This window comes from Delphinus delphis, chromosome 1 (genome assembly GCF_949987515.2).
Source record: "Delphinus delphis chromosome 1, mDelDel1.2, whole genome shotgun sequence".
Taxonomy (NCBI): domain Eukaryota; kingdom Metazoa; phylum Chordata; class Mammalia; order Artiodactyla; family Delphinidae; genus Delphinus; species Delphinus delphis.
In genome coordinates this window covers 88,076,934-88,089,113 of record NC_082683.1, presented here as the reverse complement: position 1 = coordinate 88,089,113, position 12,180 = coordinate 88,076,934, and the positions used below count along the sequence as shown (strand labels likewise).

Sequence of the window (12,180 nt, the reverse complement as noted above, 5' to 3'; positions counted from 1 at the left end):
CATATAACTTTACAAACCCACTCTTATAACCTAAAAATAAGGTTTATAGGCTCAATTAGATGATCCTTTTGGAAAAAGAAAATGTATTTGACGTTCATCTATAAGCTTTCCTTTATTCAAACAAGACATATTTACAACTGTTTTCAAGGTTATAAGAAAAGAACTTAAATGTGTAAGTAAAATGACAATCTGGGGCTACTATTTTTATTGATCGAGTCACCTTCATGTATTTCTTTTAAGATAAATTACCCCACAGAACAGTTTTTGTTCTGTACTATACCATACTGTACAGATTAGAATTCAACCAAAAACATTATTGTTCATCACAAGGAATACCAACATGCAATGAAATAATAGCATTATCAGGGAGATGCCACCAATAAGAACATAGATTTCTTTTTTAAAGCAGCAGGGAGACCGAGTAATACTTTCTCTCAAAGGTTCTACATATCACAGAAAATCCAGGTTAAAACATGAGGAGAAAAACAAATAACCCTCCCTGAAATGTACTGTCTCATTGAGCCCTCAGGAAAGGAATCCATCTTTCCTTTTAAACAGGAATCCGTCTTTCCTTTTAAACCATGTTTATTCTCAAATCAGAACTTTATTGTTTACAGTTAAAAATTGTTGAAAGTCTTGAAGAAGAGTTTATCCTTTAAATTACAGCAAAACTTTACATATGCAATCCCTCCAACCAAGCAAATCCATATCTAGGTATTACACTACAGAAATACACGCTTGTGTACAAGAGACAAACACTTGTTACAATGTTATTTCTAATAGCAAAATAATGGAGACACCCTAATGGACAACAGCTTATTAAATTACAGTAGATCTATTCCGTGAAATATTATGTAGTCAGTAAAAAGCCTGGGATGGACTCACATGTGGTGACAGGGCAGAGTAGCTATGAAATAAAGCATTAGTGAATGAATAATATAAGTGACAGAGTGTGGAAAGTGTGACCCTGTTATTAAAAAACAAAAACAAAAGGGAAAAAGGTTACAATTCACAGTTCACAGTTATTTAGAAGATTATATGCCAAAATATTAATGAGTTACCCTGAAGAACAGTGACAAAGGAAAATTTTGCTTTCTACTACATAATGTCTACACTTTTTTACTCTTTTTAAAAACAATGTGCTTTGTTTGCTTTTGTAAAAAATAAATGATCTGAAAATAAATAAATACAAATATAGCTCAAAGCAGAACAAAGATAGAGTAATTCTGAAAAGGAACCTTTAAAGTTGCTATCATAAAAGATAGCATGCAGCACATGACTACACTGTGTTAACAAGAGCATCTTCAGAAGTCAGGAGAACAAGTGCCCAAATGTTAACAGCATAGGGTAGAAATGAATGGTTGAGGGGTTTTCTTTATTTTAAATATAATATCCTACCCTACTTTCAAATAAGAAATTTTGTTTTTCTTTTACTTTTTGCTCATTTTTCAATATTTTCCAAATAAAGCAAAAGAGAAAAAGAAATACCTTTAGATATAATTTCTGAGACAGCCTGTATGGATACAGATATATAGATGTAGAGATAGATATGATACAGATATAGATAGCCACTATAGATATAAAACGCTGTCCACATACAAGACTGACTTTTCATTCCTAACATTGTTCTAAAATTGAAACTAGATTAAAGAATGTTTCTAAATACATTAAATTTTAAAATAAAAATTTGGTGAATTTTTTAAATATATGAATAAAATTAAAATTCCAGAAATCCACACACACCAATTCACTAAGGAGTATGGCAGTATCTACCTTCTATCATGGCAGATTTTTTTTGCTTCTTGGAAGCAAACTACTGAGGAGTGTTTCCTGAGCTTAGGATACATAAATTGATGAGGTAATTTTTCTATACCAGTTGTAAAAATATGTATTCAAAACGAACTCTTCTTAACTTTTTCTCCCCTTGTGGAAATCTTCATAAAACCATGGAATAGCCTTCCTGATACTTTGTATCTTCAAAAATTCTTGCTTTAATTTTTTGCTCCTCCAAACTTTTTTCACTTACTGTTACATCTAGCATAACCTTTTATATGATGCTTGAATCTATATCCCTCCAGTAGTAGTAAACAAAAGCACAGCCCTTGGCACAGTATGGATACTTCAAAAAAACAACTGTTAAATTTATAAATAATAGAGGTCTTGGGCCTCTGGTCAAAACCCCCCAGTAATAAAGAACTACTTCTTCACAAGGAAAGAAAACTCAGCCCTGTCACAGATAATGAAAAAATCAGCTACATGAAACACCCAGAAAGGACAGGGATAAACAGATAAGACAGAATTCCTGTCCCTCAAGAAATTCCCAGGACTTCCCTGGTGGCACAGTGGTTAAGAATCCACCTGCCAGTGCAGGGGACACAGGTTCGATCCCTGGTCCAGGAAGGTTCCACATGCCGTGGAGCAACTAAGCCTGTGCACCACAACTACTGAGCCTGTGCTCTAGAGCCCACGAGCCACAACTACTGAAGCCCATGTGCCTAGGGCCTGTGCTCTGCAACAAGAGAAGCCACCACAATGAGAAGCCCACGCACCGCAATGAAGAGCAGCCCCCACTCGCTGCAACTAGAGAAAGCCCACGAGCAGAAACGAAGACCCAATGCAGCCAAAAATAAATAAATGAATAATAAATAAATAAATAAAATAAAAATAAATTTAAAAAAAAGAAATTCCGAGGTTAGTATGAGAAAAGTAAACAACTGAAATCCAATATTAAAGCCCTATGACCAAGATTTGCTTGCCTAGGAGAAGGGGCCCTTAACTCAAACTGAAAGAATCAGACTGAAGTTGTCTGAGAATCCAGACATTATCTAGAAAGATGAGCAGGGCTTAGTCAGCAAGAGTATTCCCCAACAAAAAAAAACAATGTGGGCTTGAAGAAACAGTGATATCAAAGAACGCAGCATGTATGGAAAACTGTTGTTTGGCTTGGCTGAAGCCCTTCTGCTTCAGAGAAGAGGAGAAGGGAAGCAGCTCCTAGCAAGCTCTGCGCACCATGCTAAGGGGCTTATCTTAGATCTCAGAACTGAAGAGAAGACCCTGTAAGGATATTTAGGTATAAAAAACATGAAGAGGGAACAGAAGCTGAGAAGCTGGAGGCCCAAGAGGACAAATTGAAAAAAATTCTAATTCCAAAATGTTATAAACTTGCTGCCAACCTAAAGATGAAGATGACAACATGACACCTTTCCCTTGTTCAGTTTAAAAGACTCAATCTGTCCCACCACTGGAAAGACTTCATTTAAACCTGAATATACAGATGATAAGGTGTCAAAGTTGATTTATGTGTTGCTGAGCGATGCTGTACTCAAGTGCTCCTTAAGAAAAAGCAGCACTTCACGCAAATACCTTTTTTAATGACAGTGGAAACCACGTTAGCTTTTATTGTGGTGCCTATTACTCCTTAAAAGCCTCATCTCAAACAGAAGAAGTAAAACATGTATTTTTAAGTATTCAGCATTTAAAAATCAAATCCTGTGAAGCTAACACACCAACTCAAAGTAAATCCCCCAGTAAAGTAGTGCATTTTCTGAGAGAGCGTGACATAACTGACCCTCTACCAAAAAAGAACAAGTGCTTTGAAGTAACTTTGAACGGAGTCTTGAGAAAAGTAACCAGTGCTAGGGTCATTATTTTTGGCCATGTCCTGGCCCTAGGTTAGTCAGGTTTGGGCTAGCCAAGCCTGGGACATAAGGAAAGAACTAATTAACTTCGCCTCATTACGAGCCAAGTCATAGCTAATTCTGATATAAAACCTTCATGAGTCTTTAAAAAAAAACAAAAACTGCTTTTAAAATTCCTCTAAAGAAAGTCAGGTCAGTTGCATTGTTACAAATATTCCTGGTTTTGAATTCAGAACACAGTGGCAGCCACAGTGCAGCAGCTTCTGTTTGTGGCTGATCTCTTCTCTCTCACTTTCCTGACTGTAACCGAATCCCATCTCCACACCATCCTAACTCTTCCTCTTCATCACTTCTTCCATCCTCAATGCATATTTTTTCTAGTATGACCTAATCCTGACCCCAGTGTCCATCCAAAGCCACCATTTGGTCATTTCATATAAAAACCCAACCAACTCTCTAGCTCAACCTAGGCCTCCTCTAGCTGTGACTTGAGCACCAATCTGCCCTGTGTGCCTCCTTCCACTGCCCCAGGGCTCTTTCGGAAACAGAGTAGTTCCTGGTTTAAAGAATTGGACTAATGAAATGGTCTAACCTGATATCAAAGGAAGACAGACTAGACAGCAGTACCCAAGATTCAGGGGGTGGGAAGGAGACAGGTATTCAAGGAGTTCTACTCTTACTTTGGAGAGTAAGAATGGAAGATTCAATAGGAAGATGCTTAGAAAGAATTTATGAGGGTGTAGGGAAAAGTTCTTGATTCTGAAATACACAAGGAGAGAAAAAAATGACTTAGGGAATTCCCAAAAAGATTCAACTAGCTAATTCTCATTTAGGGATAGAACCCCACAATTAGGACCTAGATCACTGGTATCATACCAAAGTACAAACTTTATAAGTAAACCTAATGCTTTATGGCTTACATTTTGTTTTTCCAACTCTAACCCTTTTACACAGGAAACATAGAACTAGCATTATTCAGTCAACAAATAAAACATTTTAATAAGAAAAAAAAGGAAACAAAACAAAAACCATTCAATCTTCTATCTTCAGTAACTGATATGAGTATTTCAAGATAAATTTCTGATGCCATCGTTGCCAAAAATTCTTACATATACCTTATCCTTTTTACTTAGACCCATATTAGAATTTTATTTTTGCTTAGCCAATAGATTCAATGCCAACTGAGAGTCAATAAATGGATCAAATGATGCAACAGTAAATACTGAAAAGCAATATAACTGTAACTGCAAAAATATGACTGTCAAATAAACAGTGCAAACTCAAACCTATGCAATGTGCTTGTTAGTTTAATAAACAAATCACAATATTGTCTATTATTAAGTTCTTTTGTTCACAATATTTCAAAATTTAAGTACTGTATTTTAGGAAAGACAAGTTCTTAAATCTTCAAAAAAGATTATTAAAAAAATTTAATCCATATTTCTTGACCTAGCCCATGTATCTTAAAAAAATACTATAAATAAATTATAATTTAAAACCCAAGCAGTTATTGTTAGACATTTTTAAGCACTTTTCCATTTTCTTGAACAGGTTTTCTTCATCTTATTTTTAGTAATTTCCTGAAATAAAAACCAGTGGTTGAATTATTAATTTCTATTGTTGTTCAATCCAATTGTGAAACTAACCAAATGCCATAAGCACCAAACTAAATGTTGTATACGCTGATACCTACAAGTAAAAATGAGCCACAGACTCTTGTTACACAATGTGGTTGGTGGACCAGTAGCATAGTTATCACCTGGGAGCTTGTTGGAAAGTGCATTTCACAAAATCCCCAAATGAATGTTACACACTTTAACAGCTGAGAAGTACTGCAGATAACCGAAGGCTTATAACTAAATTATAATGCTGAAAAATATCCAACTTACTGGAAGTTGATGAAAATATCTACGATAATAAAGCAGAATGGGGCAATTTCTGATTTATGGGTTTAGGAACAAAAGAGTTCAGCCACAACATTGCTTTCTTAATGATAACTTCAAAGTGAAAGCTCTACTTTGCAAATACGGAACTCCCTGCAGAATCCAGATTTAAGCTCTGAGTTCTTACTGCCTCAGGAGGATTTTAAAAAATAAAAACAATAACAACATCATATCAGTTCCCGTAAGTAAAGGATCTCTGTGAGCTGAAAGTCCCCATGGGAACTGCATACCTGTCCCTCAAGGATCCCTTTCTAATGAATGAAAGCTTCAATGGATCATGATCCAGAGGTCAGCATAGTATCACACAGTGAATATTCAACAAAACAAATCATAAAAGCAGCCTGGGGCTTCCCTGGTGGCACAGTGGTTGAGAGTCCGCCTGCCGATGCCAGGGACACAGGTTCGTGCCCTGGTCCGGGAAGATCCCACATGCCGCGGAGCGGCTAGGCCCATAAGCCATGGCCGCTGAGCCTGGGCGTCCGGAGCCTGTGCTCCGCAATGGGAGAGGCCACAACAGTGAGAGGCCCGCATACCACCAAAAAAAAAAAAAAAAATAAGCAGCCTGATCCCGTCTATATACTATATATATTCTACAGGCTCTCTCTGAGAAGGATGAGTTTAGACTTGTCTCAGTAATAAAAGAGGCATGGTTGTGCAGCATTTTAAGAACTTTGAGGATATTTGGTAGAAGACATATTTTGGGTGCAGAATGGTATTTTTAGCTTAAGAATATGAACTTCAAGTAGAAGAAAAACACCTGATGGTTGTTTTGCAAATAGCTTTATTTATATCCTAGAAAAAATGTAAATATAAAATTTCAGTCCGTTACAAAAGGGATGTCTTGATCAGCCAATACATAAATTCATCAGCTCACAAGGATTTTAATAAACATCTCTCTTACTGCTGGTGACATTAAGAGGAAGGTTTCTTCAAGGCATAGAAATCAACACCTGGGTACACTTTGGTGTTCAAGGACTAGCACGATGTGACGAACCAGCTTTCCTAAAGTCACAGATTTAGAATTAACATTATCTAAAAAGCACTGACTGGATTTTTCACTTCTGAAAGAATGCAATCCCTCTAACTTGTTCAGTCATTTTCGACAGATGAAAACCTATTAGAAAACTTTTTAATCCTCTTTCTTTCCTAATGAACCTGTTACTTATTCATGCTTCTACGTCATCACTGACATCACGCTCTTCATTTCTCATATCATTAGTCAGTCTTCAAAGCCTGAGATTTATTTCCTTGAAATGACCTGGTGCCCATCTCTAATTCTTCGGTCTAACTTCCAGCCCCTTTGACAAGTCCCTGTCCCCTAGATTTTAGTAGTAGTCTCCTTTTCAGCCTCTCTGACTACAATCTCCCTCCATTCTATTCATCTTATACATTGCTGCAGCCCAATCTTCCTTAAATAACATGTCAATCATGCAACTCTACTACATCAAATACTCCAAAGTAGAAATATGATGAATAAGAGAAGTCTGGAATATACATGTTCAAATTAGGATCTGTGTATCTTACTGTACATATTTACTATCTACCCAAATGTATACAATGTACACAGATGTATTAGTTTCTTCTCTAAACAAAGCTGCTATCACAAATTACCACAAGCTTAGTGGCTTAGAAGAACACATATTTACTTTCATACAGTTGTGGAGGTCAGGAGTCCATCATCAGCTTCACTGAGCTAAAGTCAAATTGTTGGCAGGGTTGGTTCGTTCTGGAGACTAGGAAGGGAGAATCTGTTTCCTTGCCTTTTTCAGCCACCAGTGGCTGCCCATACTCCTTGGTGTATGGTCCCGTCCTCCAGCTTCAATCCAATCTCTGTTTCTATCATCACATCACCTTCTTGTCTAGTTGACTCCTCCTGTGTCCCTGTGATTACACTGAACCCACCAGAATAATCCAGAATAATCTCTTCACTCTGAGATCTTTTACTTGATCATATTTGCAAACTCCCCATTCATAAGATCAAGTGGGGTTTATTCCAGAGATGTAGGTCTCATTCAATTTTTTTTTAAAAAATCAGTGTAATCCACCATATTAACAGGCTAAAGAAGAAAATCACATGATCATATCAATCAGTGCAGAAAAAGCATCTGACAAAATTCAACACCTGCTCATAATAAGAACTCTCAGAAATACAGAAATAGGGGGGAACTTCCTCAACTTGATAAACCTCCAATTAATATTTCATGGTGAATGCCTGGATATTTTCCCCCACCAAGCCTGGGAACAAGGGAAGTGTGTCTATTTTCACCACAATTATTCAAGTTCTAGCTGGTGCACCAAGGGAAAAAAGGGAAGTAAAAGACATAGAGATTGGAAAGGTAACAAAATTCTCCCTATTTGTAGATGACATGATTGTCTATGCAGCAATCCCCAGGAATTCACACACATTTCTTTCTCTCTCTCTCTTAAATTTCAGGATACAAAATAAGTATAGATAGAAAGTCAATTGTATTTCTACGTATGAGCAATTAATACATGGACACTGAAATTAAAAAAACAGTATCATTTATAATCACTCAAAAAATTTGAAATACTTAGGTGTATATCTAACAAAACAGGACTTATATGATGAAAGCTAAACAATGATGATGAAAGAAATCAAAGAAGATATAAATAAATGAAAAGACATATTGTGTTTATGGATTAGAAGACTCAACAACAGTAAAGATGTCAATTCTCCCAAAACTGATATAGCGATTTAACACATTTGCATCAAAATTGCAGAATGATATTTTTGTAGATGTGGACAAGATTATTCTAAAATTTATATGGAAAAGAAAATAAACTGGCATTGCTAAGACAATTTTGTTAAAGAATGAAAAATGGGAGGAGTCATTCTTCTGTTAAGGCTCTCTACATAAGTACAGTATCAAGAGAGTACAGTATTGGAGGAAGAATAGAAAAATACATCAATGGAACAGAATAAAGAAATATGCCCATCTAATTGTTGACAGAGATGTAAAAGTAATTCAATGGAGAAAAAATAACCTTTTCAACAAATGGTGCCACAGCAACTGGACATCTATAGGCAAAAAAAAAAAAAAGAACCTTGACGTAAGTCTCACATCTTACACAAAAGTAACTCAAAAGGAGTCACAAACTTATTGGGATCTATGGCTAAGCAAAGAGATCTTAGATCTGATACTAAAAGCATGATCTAAAAAAGGAAAAAACTAATAAATTTGACTTCATCAAAATTTAAAACTTTTGCTCTGTGAAAGATTCTATTAAGAGGATGAAAGACAAGTTACAGACTGAGAGAAAATATCTGCAAACCATTTATCAGACAAAGGACTAGTATCTAGAACATTAAAGAACTCTCAAAACTCAATAATAAGAAAACAAATCACTCAAAGAATAAACAAAAGATTTGAACAGATGCTTCATCAAAAAGTTATAGGGATGGCAAATAAGTACATGAAAAGTTGTTCATTATTACTTACAATTTCAATGCAAACCAAACCCACGAAGATATATCATCACACACCTAGCAGAATGGCTGAAAAAAAATGCTGGCAAATATGAAGAGAAACTCTACCACTCAAACACTGCTGGTGAAAATGTAAAATGGTACAGCCACTCTGGAAAACAGTTTGACATTTCTTATAAAACTAAACACGTACCATACAGTCCAGCAATTGCACTTTTGGGCACTTAACCCAGAGAAATGAAAACTTATGTTTGAACAAACCTGTACATGAACATTTATAGCATCTTTATTCATAATAGCTGAAAACTGGAAACAGTTCAGCTGTCCTTCAACAGGTGAATGGTTAACAAACAGCAGTACATTCATACCTTGGAATGCTACTCAGCCACAAAAAGGAACAATTATTGCTACATGCAACACCCTGGAGGAATCTCCAGAGAATTATACTGAGTGAAAAACACCAAGCCCGAAAGGTTACATGCTCTATAATTCCATATATATAACACTCTTGAAATGACAAAATATATAAAGGAAGGACAGATTGGCAGTTGTCAGGAGTCAAGGAGGGGATGTGGGCAGGGAGGAAGTGAGAGTAGCTATAAAAAGGCAATGTGAGGGATTCTTGCAGTGATGGAAATGTTATATCTTAACTGTATCAGTGTCAATATCCTGATTGTGATATTATACTATAGTTTTGCTAGATGGTAGCATTAGGAGAAAGTGGGTAAAGGGTACACAAGAGTTCTTTCTGTCATTTCTTACAACTGCATGTTAATCTACAATTATCCCAAAGTAAAAATTTTAATTAAAAAAGTGTGTGTGTGTGTGTGTATTATAGTTGGATCACTTCACTCCTCTGCTCAAAACCCTCCTCTGCTGACTTTTCATCTCATGCAAAGAAAAGCCAAACTCCTACAAAGGCCTAGAAGGATGCCTGATCTGACCTTTTTCCCCTTAGCCTCACCTCCCTTGCTCTCCCCATCAGCCATGGTGTCCTCAGGCACATTCCCACTCAGAGCCTCAGCAGCTGTTCCCTCAGAGGAAAACCCTCTTCTCCAAAACACCCACGATTTATTCTATCAGTTCTTCGAGATCTTTGCTCAAAAGTCTTCTATGAGCCCCACCACTACCATGCTATTTAAAACTGCCTTCTCGGGCTTCCCTGGTGGCGCAGTGGTTGAGAGTCCGCCTGCCGATGCAGGGGACACGGGTTCGTGCCCCGGTCCAGGAAGATCCCACATGCCGCGGAGCAGCTGGGCATGTGAGCCATGGCCGCTGGGCCTGCGCATCCGGAGCCTGTGCTCCGCAACGGGAGAGGCCACAAAAGTGAGAGGCCCACGTACCGCAAAAAAAAAAAAAAAAAAACTGCCTTCTCTTCCTTCCCCTATTCTTCTGTGCTTCATTTTTCTACATCACACCAATCATGGTCAGAGAAACTATATAATTTATGCATTTGTTTATTAACCACACAACCAATCAACCCTCCTGCACCTTCTTCTTCCTCCCCTCCCCCTTCCCCCTCTCCTCCTCCTCTTTCTTTTTCTTCCATCTCTATAGGTCAGAAATTACTCTTTCACTGCAGCTTACCAGGTGCAAAGAACACTGCCTACCAGTGGCTTTCAACAAATAGTTGTTGAAGGAAGGAAGGCAGGAAATGAGGGAGAAAAGGAGGCATCCCTGCAATCTGGGACAAGAATGATATGGACAGGTATATTAAAGACCACTGAAAAAAACTTAAAACCAACAGAAAATTGTAACAGTAATGTTCAAGATGGAAAATTATTTTAAAGTTTTATCATTAGGAGCTTGTTAAAAGAAAGTAGAACCATAAATGAACCCTTTCCCTCTCACGGTTTATATGTAACAGAGGAAGTAAACTTTTATCAGCTAATAGGAGCAACATGAGAAAGGTAAGAGAAAAATCATTACTGGCATAAAATGTAGCTTGGAAGAAGGCTTGAGGTCATGTTTGGAATGGTTAGAGAAAGGCATGTTAAATAATCTTGCCCAGCAGGATGGTTAGAAAAAGTCAGGGAAGGAACTGAACAGAAGTGCTTGACCACCAGAGCCCCCCAGGCTCCCTGTGACCCAGCACCTCCTCCAGCAGACCACAGCACCGCTCTGCAGAGGAGCGGAGACTACCTTGGCGCCTCATGCTCCTCTGCTACCCACCTAAGCAAGTGGTCCCTCATCCGCTTGGTTACCATACCCCAGAAGTTGCTGGGTAGAAAGTCATCAGAGGACTCGTACCCTCTGGCCTCTACTGATGACCCATCTGGCTCTAAAAGCTTTTCAGAACAAAACCCATCATGGCTCACATCCTGGTCTACCTTTGTCACACCAGACGATCAACACTTCCAGGTAATCCAACATCAACCAGGCTCTTATTTCCAAATGACTCTCTTGTCCCCTAATTTCCCATCCCACCCCCTCAAATCCAATATTGTCTAATACATAGATTCTTTGTAGAAAATAGAAAAGGAAATGCTTCACAACTTGTTTTATGAAGCCAGCATAACCCTGATACCAAAACTTAACCAAAGTATTACAAGAAAAGAAAATTACATACCAATGTCCTTCATGAATACAGAAATCCTTAACAAATATTAGCATATTGAATCCAGCCATATGAAAAAATAATAGCACATCATGCACATCATAGCTCCACATTCAAAAATCAATGTAATTCACATTAGAAGATTATGATTATCTTGATAAATGTAGAAAAAAACTGACAAAATTCAATACCCATTATTAATAAAAATTCTCAAACTAAAAAGAGAAGGTAATTTCCTCATTCAGATAAAGGTCATCTATGAAAACCCCACAGCTAACGTCATACTTAACGATGAAAGACTGAATGCCTTCCCCTTAAGACTGAGAACAAGACAAGGATGTCCATTTTCACCACTTCTAACTAACACTGTAATGGAAATCTTAGCAATGAGAAAAAAGGAAAAAAAAAAAAATTACCAGGACTAATGAATGAAAATAGTAAGGTTGCAGGATAAGAAGTTAATTTTTAAAAATCAGTTTCAGCAAAATTTTTAATTTTGCTCATTAAAAAACATACAGCACATACATCTGACAAAGAACTCATATCTAAAATATATATACAAATATTGAATCATTATGTTGTACACCTGAAACT

General features: G+C 37.1%; 1 protein-coding gene across 5 annotated transcripts in view; it reads right to left on the bottom strand.

Annotated features, from left to right (window-relative positions):
* CDC14A (cell division cycle 14A) overlaps nt 1-12,180 on the bottom strand; it is a 185,339-nt gene that overhangs the window by 37,716 nt on the left and 135,443 nt on the right. The gene's annotated exons all lie outside the window — the stretch shown is intronic.